This window comes from Biomphalaria glabrata, chromosome 4 (genome assembly GCF_947242115.1).
Source record: "Biomphalaria glabrata chromosome 4, xgBioGlab47.1, whole genome shotgun sequence".
In the NCBI taxonomy this organism is placed as follows: domain Eukaryota; kingdom Metazoa; phylum Mollusca; class Gastropoda; family Planorbidae; genus Biomphalaria; species Biomphalaria glabrata.
In genome coordinates, this window is record NC_074714.1 from 54,707,725 (window position 1) to 54,721,877 (window position 14,153).

Genomic DNA, 14,153 nt, shown 5'->3' on the forward strand with positions numbered 1-14,153 from the left:
TGTACAATGTCTGACTTGATGATAATCTACTTCCTAGTCCAAACCTCCCGCAGGACGACGGGGAATGGCAGCGGGCAGAGCATGAACCCGGGACTATCGAGAAGTCCAAATGACCGTCCAGCACGCGTCCCGCACGACCAGGCCATTAACAATGTGTTCATCTATTCGTTTGTAAAATGTTTTTGTAAAATGTTTTACATGTTTCGGATGTTCCTTCAGAGTTGAAGATACTTCCTAGTCCAAACTTCCCGCAGGACGACGGAGGATGGGAGCGGGCAGGGTTTGAACCCGGGACCATCGATAAATTATAAATCCGAACGACAGTCAAGCGCACAAACCGCACGACCAGGCAGCCATCCTGATGATTCAGATGTGAATATTTGTTGGTTATACATTTCACGGCTTTGATTTGCGTCTGATCTAGACTCTTTCTAAAGTATACGGTCGAGGTCTTGGAGGGGTCCCAAACAGAATAAAAAAGCACATTCTAATATTGATCTTATCAAGGTTAAATAGCATTTGAATTGTGTGTTCTTGTTTGATTTCTAAAATTAGTGAAGCTGATCGAGTCCTTAATGAAACCAAGAAAAACATAACAAAAAATAAAATTAAAAAAAAAATGAAGTGTAATTGTATTAATTAGTTGGGCATGGTTGGGATAAGTAATGATATTGTTATAGCTCTGCAATGCGCACCGCCATCCAGACTAGTGCTAGAAGGTGCGCACTGTGATAGACTAGACCTAAAAGGATGTCAACAAAGAGGAGAACGATTTCCGCCCAAGTAGAGAGCCAGTATGGAGAGATTGTGCCTAAGAGAAGATGTTGTTTTGTGTACCTGTGGTGTCGTGTAAATAAAGGTCTATGTCTCGTGGAGTTGTCTCCCTTAAGTTATTACAACATGTTATGCAATTATATATGTCATATATATATATATATATATATATATATATATATATATATATATATATATATATATATATATATATATATATATATATATATATATATATATATATATATATATATATAAGTGATATTATAGATGAGAAAGTCCTACACATTGTAAATCTGTGTGATATGAAATATTTTTACCAATTGTTTTCGTTTAGCTTTTAGCTTTCTCACTGCGTTATGATCCTATCCCTTGACTGGACCAGTTGGGAAAGGGGCAGGGAAGAAGGAGGTATCTTGGTGAATGTTTACATGATCGTTTTTCAAATGCATAAAAAAAATCTTCACTTGAGGATTAAGAGTCCTCAAGGAAACTAATTCAAGTTATATCACCACATCTGTCAAATACGGTCTTTCCCTTATTCAAACAAAATCATTAGTTAACCATAGTTAATTAAATAATGTTGTTTTTTTTTTTAATTTATTCTTGAGTTTTCAGGTTTAATCAGAAATGGTTGTGCACAATTTCAGCTTGATTCGAGATTGATATAAGCTTTGTAAAAAAAGAAAAGTGGGGCTAGAAAGAACTATGATGATAAAAACGTTTGAGAATAGTCTGTAACATCTGATAATTTGTAACTGTAACATCGCATAATTTGTAACTGTTTTATCGCATAATTTGTAACTGTAACGTCGCATAATTTGTAACTGTTTTATCGCATAATTTGTAACTGTAACATCGCATAATTTGTAACTGTTTTATCGCATAATTTGTAACTGTAACATCGCATAATTTGTAACTGTAACATCGCATAATTTGTAACTGTAACATCGCATAATTTGTAACTGTAACATCGCATAATTTGTAACTGTAACATCGCATAATTTGTAACTGTAACATCGCATAATTTGTAACTGTAATAACGCATAATTTGTAACTGTAACATCGCATAATTTGTAACTGTAATAACGCATAATTTGTAACTGTAACATCGCATAATTTGTAACTGTAATAACGCATAATTTGTAACTGTAATATCGCATAATTTGTAACTGTAATAACGCATAATTTGTAACTGTAATAACGCATAATTTGTAACTGTAATAACGCATAATTTGTAACTGTAATAACGCATAATTTGTAACTGTAATAACGCATAATTTGTAACTGTAACATCGCATAATTTGTAACTGTAAGATCGCATAATTTATAACTGTAACATCGCATAATTTATAACTATAACATCGCATAATTTATAACTGTTTTATCGCATAATTTATAACTGTTTTATCGCATAATTTGTTACTGTAACGTCGGATAATTTGTAACTGTAACGTCGCATTATTTGTAACAAACGTTTTTCTCAATTTCGATGCTATGCATCATTCCTTGGCCTCCTTTAGTTCAAGCTACTACGGACCGTCTAACAGAAAACCCTGGACGTAAGGGGCCTACCTTTGGTCTGAGCAATGACGCAGCGCCTCCCCCCCCCCTCCCCTCGCTACACGCAGCTGATGTGTCCAAAAAGAAAGGCAGGAGCCGATACAGTGTGGGAATCAGACGCGTCGCAGGTTCTGCCATCGCTAGGTACCGTACAGGACACTGCCCAATTGGTGCCTATTTTGCTAAATTTAAACCAAACTTCGACTCACGCTGCAGGCATTGTCAGGACGACGTCCAGACGGTAAACCACATCCTTTATGAGTGCGCAACACCACACCCTAAACATGGCCATATGAGTGAAGCAAAAACTGGTTTGCATGAGGAGCTGGCTCTGTACGGAGACAGAGAAGCTCTGAGAAGAACTGCCGCTTTCCTTGTCCGTGTTATCAGAGAATTAGAGTTCTCAACACGGTGCCCTAGTGCGATGAGACTCACACAGTTCTGCCAGGGTGTAGCACTGTGTTTTGGGTACAGCCGCAATCCATCAGAGGTTTGGGTTCTCAGTTTTCCTTCTAGTGGTTAGCCAGTCATATATTTAACTACAAATATATTCAGATATGGATTAAAAAAATATCGAGGGGCCACAAGTTCGAATCCCGGATGTAGATTTTAAAAAGTTTTAATTCCGGGGTGAATTGGGTTTGTCTGCCAAAAGCGAATGCAGCATAGAAAATATTTCCAAAAAGCCGCCTGCCAGTCCACAAATAGAGATTGGATCATAGCGCACTGAGCATGCTATAGGATCAAAAAAGACAAGCAATACAAAAGCATTTAATTTTCTTTTTTTTTTTTTTTTTTCATGTAGAGCTTAACAAGGATTCATAGTTGAACTGTTAGATCAGTGATTCCCAAAGTGGTCTATATAGACCCCCGTGTGGTCTACGACGACTTCTAAGGGGTCTACGAGGCGACAAAGTCTGGGAACCACTTTGTTACATGATATAGTGGAGTTCTAAATTTCTAATATTGATTACACATTACCATTCGGAAGCAACCCAATAATGGAATATGCATCTTCTGTTTGGGACACCTTAACTCAAGAAAACATTAAGAAACAGAGTAGTGAGACTCATAACAAATGAATTATCACATTTGATTAGCGTAAAACCCTTAGTAAAATAACTAAATTTTGAAACCATTCAGGATAGAAGATTTAAAAGTAGCTTAAAGCAGCAATGATACATAAAAACACTGAACCATAATCTTCAAGTACTAAAACAAAACTATTTCTACAAAGTGCTCCTTCTTTCGTAGTGCTATTAGAGCATGGAATGGGTTGCCTGAGCTAGCCAGGAAAACCAATGACTTGGCAGAATTTAGTTCAGTGATTAACATGCAAGTCTAGATTGACGTAGGAACACGCGTAGGGCCATAAACATAAATAAATATAGACTGGCCGATAAAAGAGTTTTATGAAACTAAAATTTGTGACTTGCAATTTTGTGTACTTTATTATACAGCAGTGTAGTTTTGTTTAATCTCTAAGACTGAAGATCATGCAACTTTTCAGAATTCGGAAATCCGACAACAATAGATATAGCCTACATGTTTTCAAGTTACATGAAGTTATTTCCTTTTTCCAGTCTATATTTATTTATGTCTTTGCGCAGGACATAATCATCTTCTTTTTTTGAGAAAACGTTTTGCCAAAGTTAGGTTCTAATTAAAGAATAGGGACACTGAAACTTTTCCATTGCCCTCCATTTGGACTCGGGGGCGGGGGTGATAGGCCAAAGATAAGCTAAAAACAACAACCTTTTCTAGGGAACAAAACGCTCATACCCTACATAGATTACGAAAGAATTCGCATAAGCATAAGTAGTCAGGTTTCATTAAAGCTATTTATGAAACTGCAGAAATTGACTTTGAATTAAAAAAAAAAAATAATAGAATAGCTCTAAATTAAACTCTGAAACAGCTGTTGAAAGCGGGGAAAAAAAGATGTCAAGCCAAATAAGAATTAAAAAAAAATATTTACACAATAAAAATTGAAGAAATTTAAAAAAAGGAAATGGTACTAAGGTAAATATATAACGAACAATACCATAGCACACATATGGCCTACATAATACAAGATATGGCTTGGCAAGATCACACGCAGCTCTTCGTTGGGGAAGTCTTGGAAAATACTCAAGGCACGTGACGCATTAAACAACAAAAACATGTGCATCACGTGATATAGCGTACTGACTAAGACACTGAGAGCTGGAATAAACTCCTAGGAAAACAAAAGATTAGTAGGACTGAACACTCGGGCATTGGCAACCTCAGTGTCTTAGGCGAGACAAAGCGTTATAGTATGCCTCAACCCTGACATGTGACGTCGCAACCTGTGGGCAGTGGAGACCAGTAGCTCGTTGCCACGTCGTACAGACCTGTGACGTCGCAAGCTGTGGGCAGTGGAGACCAATAGCTCGTTGCCACGTCGTACAGACCTGTGACGTCGCAACCTGTGGGCAGTGGAGACCAATAGCTGGTTGCCACGTCGTACAGACCTGTGACGTCGCAACCTGTGGGCAGTGGAGACCAATAGCTCGTTGTCACGTCGTACAAACCTGTGACGTGGGAACTACGATTTTATATGTCAATCTAGTCAAGCATGTTAATGAATGACTTAAACTCTTCTAGGTCGTTGGTCTTCCTGGTTGATTCAGGCAACCCATTCCATTCTCTAATGGCACTAGGGAAGAAGAAGCAGTTTATGAATTTGTTCTAGCGTATGGAAAAAGAAATGTGCCTCTATCTGTTTCTTTCTGAGTATTTTATTATATTTTGTTATGTAGTATAGCTACTTTACTTTTTATTCTTTTGTCCTGAAGTGTCTCTAGGTTTAATGATTTTACTAATTGTGTTACTTCATTCACTTCGCATATGGCCTCCAATTACCTAAGGCACGACATGGCCTAAATTATGCCGATGTGCCAAAACTCAAACCCAATTAGGCCTACCTAAGGCCGGCCCTGGTAGCCCAGTAATGTATTCAATACTAAAAGGATAGAGCACAGGAAGAATATTGACACTCAATGATAAAGTCGGATGTTAAAAATTGCTACAATAACCTCTTAAGTGTCGAGCTTTCTAAACGGGGGCAGAGCCGGCCTTAGATAATTGGAGGCCTTAGGCGACTGCCTAGTTTGCCTATGCCTAGAACCGGCCCTGAATAAAATGCTAGGACTAGGGTCTAAAAAAAGGTGGTGGTAGTGTGGAAAGTAATATTATCTACTTTATTATTGCCAACTTTGCACCACGGTAAATTCCAACAGCTCCACTTCAAATGACGTCGGGAAATTTGGATGACACCATTGCCGGCTATAGGCCTACCCATACGGTGGACCTACTTGAGATAGTAAAGTGTCTGTACTTAAGAACAAGAAAATATATATTAAAAAAAAAACAACTTAAAAAAATACAAAGCTTATATTAATTGTATCAATTAGTTTGGATCAGTCATGTAGTTAAATATGTAGTAGATCTAGACTAACAACAATATATCTGTGCGATTAGAAATATTTTTACCAGGTTGTTTTTGTTTTGTACAGGTTCATGCTTTTAGCTTTCTCAAGACGCTATCACTTGTATGGACCAGTTGGGGAAAGAGAGGGGGAGGAGAAGGTGGATAACTGGATGAATGTGCAAGCGAATCGCTCATGAAAATAGAAGGTTTTATAGTATCTGGATGAGTATGCCAGCGAATTGCTTATGAAAATAGAAGGTTTTATAGTATCTGGATGAATGTGCCAGCGAATCGCTCATGAAAATAGAAGGTTTTATAGTATCTGGATAAGTATGCCAGAGAATCGCTTATGAAAATAGAAGGTTTTATAGTATCTGGATGAGTATGCCAGCGAATCGCTTATGAAAATAGAAGGTTTTATAGTTATCTATTGTTAGCTTCAAACTTTAAAGCGGCAACGTATAAAGGGGGCTAATTCAACTTATACCACCACATCAGTCAAGTACAGTGTCTTTCCGTTGTTCGTTCATCCATCCATCCCAGTGGCGCTACAGCCCATGGAGGGCTCTGACCTGCTTTAACACATCCTTCCATTTAGATCTCTCCTTGGCCTTTCGTCTCCACGCTCAAACCCCAAGCTGTTGCAGATCTGCTTCCACATCATCAATCCGTCGCATTCAGGGTCTGCCTTTGGGTCGCCTGCCTTTTGTTTTTTTGCCTGTATACAATTTTCGCTCCTCTGTTCTCTGACATTGTTTATTGTTAGCTTCAATAATTAAAGCGGCAATGTATAAAGGGGGCTAATTCAACTCAGACCACCACATCAGTCAAGTACAGTGTCTTTCCGTTGCTCGTTACCAAACAAAATAATTAACTACCAATAGTTAATTAACTAATTGGTTAACTTTTTTTTCCATTGATTCTTGTGTTGTCAGGTAAAAGAAATAATTGTGCCGATTTCAGCTAGATCCGAGATTGGGTATCGGAGAAATAACGTGTACAAACTTTTTACCAGACAGAGCAAGTTTGTAAAAGTTTTGTAAAAAAAAAAAAAAATAAAAATTTGTAGCCTACATTAACCAGGATAATTGACTAATGAAACAAAGATTTTTTCTGTCTAAATCTATTGAGAAATGTTCAGTTATGTGTTTAATCTTCATAAATTACCAAAGTTCAACCCCTCTCGTAATTAGGACAGATCTAGACCACCAACAATAAATCTGTGCGATTAGAAATATTTTTACCAGTTGTTTTTGTTTAGTACAATTTCATGCTTTTAGCTTTCTCAAGACGCTATCACTTGTATGGACCAGTTAGGAAAAAAAAAGGGGGGGGGGGGTATCTGGATAAATGTGACATCGAATCGACAGAGGATGGCTGCCTGGTCTTGCGGTTTGCGCACTGGACTGTCGTTCGGATTTATCGATGGTCGAGGGTTCAAATCCTGCCCGCTCCCATCCCCCGTCGTCCTGCGGGAGGTTTGGACTAGGAAGTAAACTATCTTCAAGTCTGAAGGAACATCCGAAACATGTAAAACATTTTTAAACATTTTAGTCGTAATGCATCTCGGGAAACAGTAACGACCTTCACCTTCACCTATTTCTTAGTCCGTTGAACCCTTGGGGCACCATACAGTTGATTGTCTTTCAGAGGCCTGTCCAGTCTGACATGTACAAAATAAAATCAATGTTTATAAAATACTAATACTTTGACTTCTCGAAAACAAACATAAACTTAGACTTTAGAGCTATGTCTATATTAACTAAAACTCTTATCTTATAAAATACAGACGTTACTTCAAAAAAGAAGATAATTAGGCCTACGTCCTACGCGTTCTCCTGGGTCAATCAATGGCTTAAATTCTGGCAAGTCATTGTGCCATTCTTGTTAATCTGTGACGTAAAATCTGCTAAATCGTTGGGTTTCCTGGCTGACTCAGGCAACCCATTCCATGCTCTTATCTTATCTTATATAATACAGACGTTACTTCAAAAAAGAAGATGATTACGTCCTACGCGTCATGCATTTAGTCATGCATATTAACCAATGACTTAAATTCTGCCAAGTCACTGGTTTTCCTGGCTAGCTCAGGCAACCCATTCCATGCTCTAATAGCACTAGGGAAGAAGGAGTATTTGTACAAATTTGTCCTAGCATATGGGACGAGGAATGTGCCTTTATCTTTGTGTCTTTCAGAGTATTTTATTAAATTTTGTTTTTGTATTTGAAGATTATGGTTCAGTGTTTTATGTATGATTGCTACTTTACTTTTGAGCCTTCTGTCCTGAAGGCTTTCTAAATTTAGTGATTTTACTAAAGGTGTTACTCTAGTCAAATGTGAATATTCGCCTGTTATGAATCTCACTGCTCTATTTTGTGTCTGTTCCAGTTTCTTAATGTTTTCTTGAGTTGAGGGGTCCCAAACGGAGGATGCATATTCTATTATTGGCCTAACCAAGGTTAAGTAACATTTTAGTTTTATGTTCTTATTTGATTTATAGAAATTTCTTTTAATAAATCCTAATGCTTTGTTTGATTTTTTTGTAGTTTCATCAATATGTGGATTCCATGATAGTTTTTCATTTATTATAACACCTAGGTATTTTGCGTTTTTAGTCTGTGATACTGGTTTGCCATGAATAAGATAAGTGGAATTAATTTGTTTTAGTTTTTTTGTTACTCTTAACAACTGACATTTTTCTGGGTGGAAAGACATGCTCCAATTTGATTCCCATTTCTGTAATTCATCTAATTCTCTTTGTAAAATATCTGTGTCTTGTGTTGTTTTTATTGTTCTATATATTATGCAATCGTCTGCAAATAATCTGACTTTTGTTCCTGAACTAATGCAATTTGGTAAATCATTTATGTAAATTAAAAATAGTAGTGGACCCAAGACTGTACCTTGAGGTACACCTGAGTTTACTGTTATCGGTGTTGATTTAGAGCCATTTATTATTACAGTTTGTTCTCTCCCTATCAGAAAGTCTTTAATCCACTGATGCAGTGGACCATTAATGCCGAAATATTTTAATTTTTTAAGCAAACTATGGTGGTGAACTTTGTCAAAAGCCTTAGAAAAATCTAGTAAGATAGCATCTATTTGTTCTCTAATAGCTTAAGGGAAGAATGAGCATATGCACAAAATTTGTCCTAGTATATGGAACAGAAATGTGCCTTTATCTTTGCATCTCGCAGAGTATTTTATTAGATTTTGTTTTTGTATTTGAAGATTATGGTTCAGTCATAGCCTATGGGTTCAGTGTTTTATGTATAATTGCTACTTAACTTTTAAGTCTTCTATCCTGAAGAGTGAGACTACACGTGTGCGTGAAAATGAGGCTAGGCTAATAGGCGTGCTTATTAGTATTGTTATACATCTGGTGGTTGGACAAGTGTCAGTGTATGTAATCAGCTGACACAAATTACCCAGGCCAGCGCTAGACGAGTTGTCAACCGTGACGAGTGGATAATAGTAATAATTATTAACTAAAATTAGGACAAAAAATTACGAAATGCATATCCTAAAACTCAATCTTGTTGACAAATGTCGAAATTGTGGAAATGTGGGTGAGTCAATTGAACACATAATGGCAGGATGTTCAGCCTTGTCAGAATCTGCCTACCTAGGTCGTCATAACCAAGTTGCAAAGTTAATACACCAACAGTTGGCTTTGACACATAATTTGATCAATAAAGATACTCCTCCATATTACAGATACTCTCCACAAAAGGTTCTCGAGTATAGTGATCATCTGCTATACTGGATTACGCCTATTTTGACCGACAAAACGGTAGATTTTAATTGCCCTGATTCATTGATAAAAATTTATTAAAAAAAAAAAACGCTACTATTATTGACATCGCCGTACCAGTGACTCATAATTTAAGAAAAACTGAAATGGAAAAACAACGAAAATATGGGAACCTACTTGGACATTAAGCGTTTATGGAAGTTATCCAAAATAACAATATACTCCATTGTTATATCAACCGAGAGGATAATGACAACTGACGTCAGAGATACATTGAAGGCCCTAAATATTCATAGGAAGATTCTCGTTGCCTGTCAGATGGCGGTCCTGCTGCAAATCACCAAAAAACTCCTCAGTGGAAACTCGAAACTGATAAAGGGACTACAATGAATTTTGTTTCTCTTTAACGAAATTCGACCCTGACAGTGACCGAGAATGTATACTCATTCGTTTCTGACATTATAATAATAATTTAATTTATCGAACCCTGATAACTAACAAAATGTAGGCTCAAGGCGCTGTGATAACATTATAAACATAAACACGAGAATAAAAAAAACCCACAAATATTGTGCTGAAAGCAAAGACGCATCGCATCGTTAGTAGATCAAAGATTGTTTTTCACACAGAAACATGTTGTAGTCATGTGAACCTTAAAGAGGCGAGCTATACATCTTGTTGCTTTAAAGACACTAATGGTCCTATAATGTACCTCCAACTACCGAGAAAGGTCTGCCTATGAACCTTCCCTACAGAGCCGGATATAAGTAATTGGAGGCCCTTGCCAACATGAATGTGTTGGCCCGGAATGAAAAAGCTAAATAAAAATTAAACATCGAAGAATTAAAGTTACGCAATTCATAAAAAAAACTAGGGTCTTCTAACATTTACCAATAAACATTGAGTCCTAGTAGAGACGTACATTTGTTTGTAAAATGTTTTACATTTTTCGGATGTTCCTTCAGAGTTGAAGATAGTTTACTTCCTAGTCCAAACCACCCGCAGGATTACGGGGGATGGGAGCGGGCACGGTTTAAACCCTCGACCGTCGATAAATCCGAACGACAGTCCAGCGCGCAAACCGCACGACCAGGCGGCCATCCTGCTAGGCTAGTAGACGTAGAGCCCTAGCGCTCTGCCATATTTGAGATTTGAAACAAGTTTCGCTATCTTTTTAGTCCTGTGCGAGGCGCCAACCCATCGGGCGGCTGCCAGGTTTGCCTATGCCCTAAGGCCGGCCCTGCTAACTGTTAAGGATCGGTGCTTCTGGAACCATCAGGTTCAATATAGATCTACTGGTTATTGTGGTAACCCACAGGGCGGGTCATGTTTCATTTCCCTGTTCGACAATTTATGTCCACTTGATGGACGTACTCTATGAGGGCGGCGCCGTTAGACATCGCCCATGCTTACCAGATTTTGCTTTGAATACAGAGGCATGTCGTATATAGCTGGCTGGTAAAAGCCGCTAATAGCGTTCGCTGGACAAACTTAATATCAAGTTTAAGTTTATTAGAAACTTCATATAAGCCGTTAACAATTGATGTTTGTTTTTGCAATGTTTCACAGTGATATAGGTGTTCCTACAGAGTTGTAGATAATTTACTTCCCAGACCAAACCTCCAGCAGGAAGACGGGAGAGGGGGGAGTGGGTGGAGTTTGAGCCCGGGACCATCGATAAGTCCAAACGACAGTCCAGTGCGCAGACCGCAAGACCAGGCAGCCAATTGATTCACTAGAGAACAACAGCGCCGTGTGAGATAGCACTAGCAATAATAATAGTAATAAAACAAAAGACTATTTGTCCTTCTGACAGGATTCTTTTACATGTTTTTATATCCCATTTCCCAATTCTTTGATCAAGTTGAAACTTTGCACAATTATTTCTTCTTAGTGACAATACATAAATCAATTTAAAAAAATAACAAATTAGTTAATTAATTAGTGGCAATTAATAAGTTATGTTGATACAGAAAAGGGAGATAATTGTTGCTGTATTGAGAGAAATGGCAGTAATTGAACAGTTATTTCCAATATATTAGCCTTGTTTTTTTTAAGTATTTTTTTTACAAGTTTTTTTTTTTTCATATTGACTGAAATGTCTTCTAACAATACAAAAAATTGATAGGAAATCAAAAGACTGCTAAGAGCCTACGTGGTGGCGAGTTAGTGGTAGGTAGACCTCATTCAGTTCCTGACCGACGATACCAACGTTGATTCCATCAGAATGTGGTAAATAATTACGGAGAGAAAGCGTTAAAAAGACAATACAATACCTCCTGTATACATCTAACGTGTTCCTGAACGTTAACTTATTAAGCCAGGGGTTCTCAACCTGTGGGTCGCGACCCCCTAGGGGGTCGATTGACGATTTGCCAGGGGTCGCCTAATACCATCGAAAATATGGATTGTTATTGTCTATTCTTCTATTGCTGTATGTGTGTGTGTGGGGGGGGGGGGGTCGCGGCCGAGTGGTGGATTGTAAAAAGGGGACGCCGAGCTTAAAAGGATGAGAACCGCTGTAAGCTCTTTAATGAATGAGGAAATACCCGAAGACGTGTAAGTCTTTTCAAGGTAAATATTTTGTAGTCCTTTAGCCGAATTATTATTATTTATTTTAATACTTCGAAAAACATTTAACGGCCAAAATAGAATTTTCCCAGTGTGGCCAACGAGCTAGTAATTCTTTTACCAACGATACATATCAATTGTGATATTTCGAGGAAAAATCGTTAGAGCCGTTTTCGAGAACAGTGTTCACCCAGATTTTAGGTATTGCCCAGAAAGTTCCACATGATAGGACAAATTTGTACAAATGCGTCTTCTTCCCTAGTGCTATTAGAGCATGGAATGTGTTGCCTGAGCTAGCCAGGAAAACCAGTGACTTGGCAGAATTTAAGTCATTGGTTAACACGCAAGACTATCAATTTATTTTTTATATTAACATATAAAGAATCTTATCTTATAGAATGCAGACGTTACTTCAAAAAAGAAGATGATTACGTCCTACGCGTCATGCATCTAGTCATGCACATTCCGAGTGGATGGGCTAAACTTATCTTATCTTATAGAATGCAGACGTTACTTCAAAAAAGAAGATGATTACGTCCTACGCGTCATGCATCTAGTCATGCACATTCCGAGTGGATGGGCTAAACTTATCTTATCTTATAGAATGCAGACGTTACTTCAAAAAAAGAAGATGATTACGTCCTACGCGTCATGCATTCAGTCATGCACATTCAGAGTGGGTGGGCTAAACTTATCTTATCTTATAGAATGCAGACGTTACTTCAAAAAAAGAAGATGATTACGTCCTACGCGTCATGCATTCAGTCATGCACATTCAGAGTGGGTGGGCTAAACTTATCTTATCTTATAGAATGCAGACGTTACTTCAAAAAAAGAAGATGATTACGTCTTACGGGATGTGCGATTTGATTAGAGGTACAGTAAAAATGTTATTACGTATGATAATATGGTTTTATATAGCTGATATTTAAGTTTCTAAACAACGACCTCTTGAGCACGGAGCTGTCTAAACAACTTGCTTTTATAGTTTTTCCGTCTTTCATAGGTGGACCTATGAATTAGCTCTGTGATACTGTGACACTGTGAGTGACACTGAGTGACATCGTGACGAGGAACGGTGTAGTGAAGTTTCGCATCCTATCCGTGTGGCCTACTTAAGCCCGCTAGATTTCCAAAGGGGGTACACAATAACAAAACGACCGACAAAAAGTCTGGCTACTACTGTTGACTCAATGTGGCCATGTCAAACAAACATCTCCAGGCGGAATATTGGGTCATCAAAACAACCTGCCTCACGTGACCAATCACCGTTTGTCGAGAGAAAGATATGACTAGCTCGAGATCTTCTGTACGAGATAAAGGTTTCATTTAAAAAAAAAAAAAACACATTCCAACCAACCAAACAAATAAAAATGGAGTAACGGTATAGATAGATGTAGAGAAACATATATTTAAAGCTTGTGCGCCGGTTTCAGTTCCTGTTAGAATCAAATGTCTCCTTCAATCTTTTTTTGACCTCCCCTGAACATTATCTTCTCTTGAATTAAAGAGTTGTGATTGTTAAATGAACGCAGACATGACAGTCCCCGCAATCTATCTAAGCAAACATTACGAACTGGCCAGGGATTCTCAAAGGGATTACAACATTAAAATATATTGTTTATCTTATAAGAACTATAGGCTATACAGAAACTATAAAACTTCTAAATCACAGTATCTTATCTTATATAATACAGACGTTACTTCAAAAAAAGATGATTACGTCCTACGCGTCATGCATTTAGCCATGCATATTAACCAATGACTTAAATTCTGCCAAGTCACTGGTTTTCCTGGTTAGCTCAGGCAACCCATTCCATGCTCTAATAGCACTAGGGAAGAAGGAGTATTTGTACAAATTTGTCCTAGCATATGGAACGAGGAATGTGCCTTTATCTTTGTGTCTTTCAGAGTATTTTATTAAATTTTGTTTTTGTATTTGAAGATTATGGTTCAGTGTTTTATGTATTTACCTTCTCTTTTAAAACTACTTCTGTAATTTATAACATAAGCTGAAACCTAATTTACAAATACTA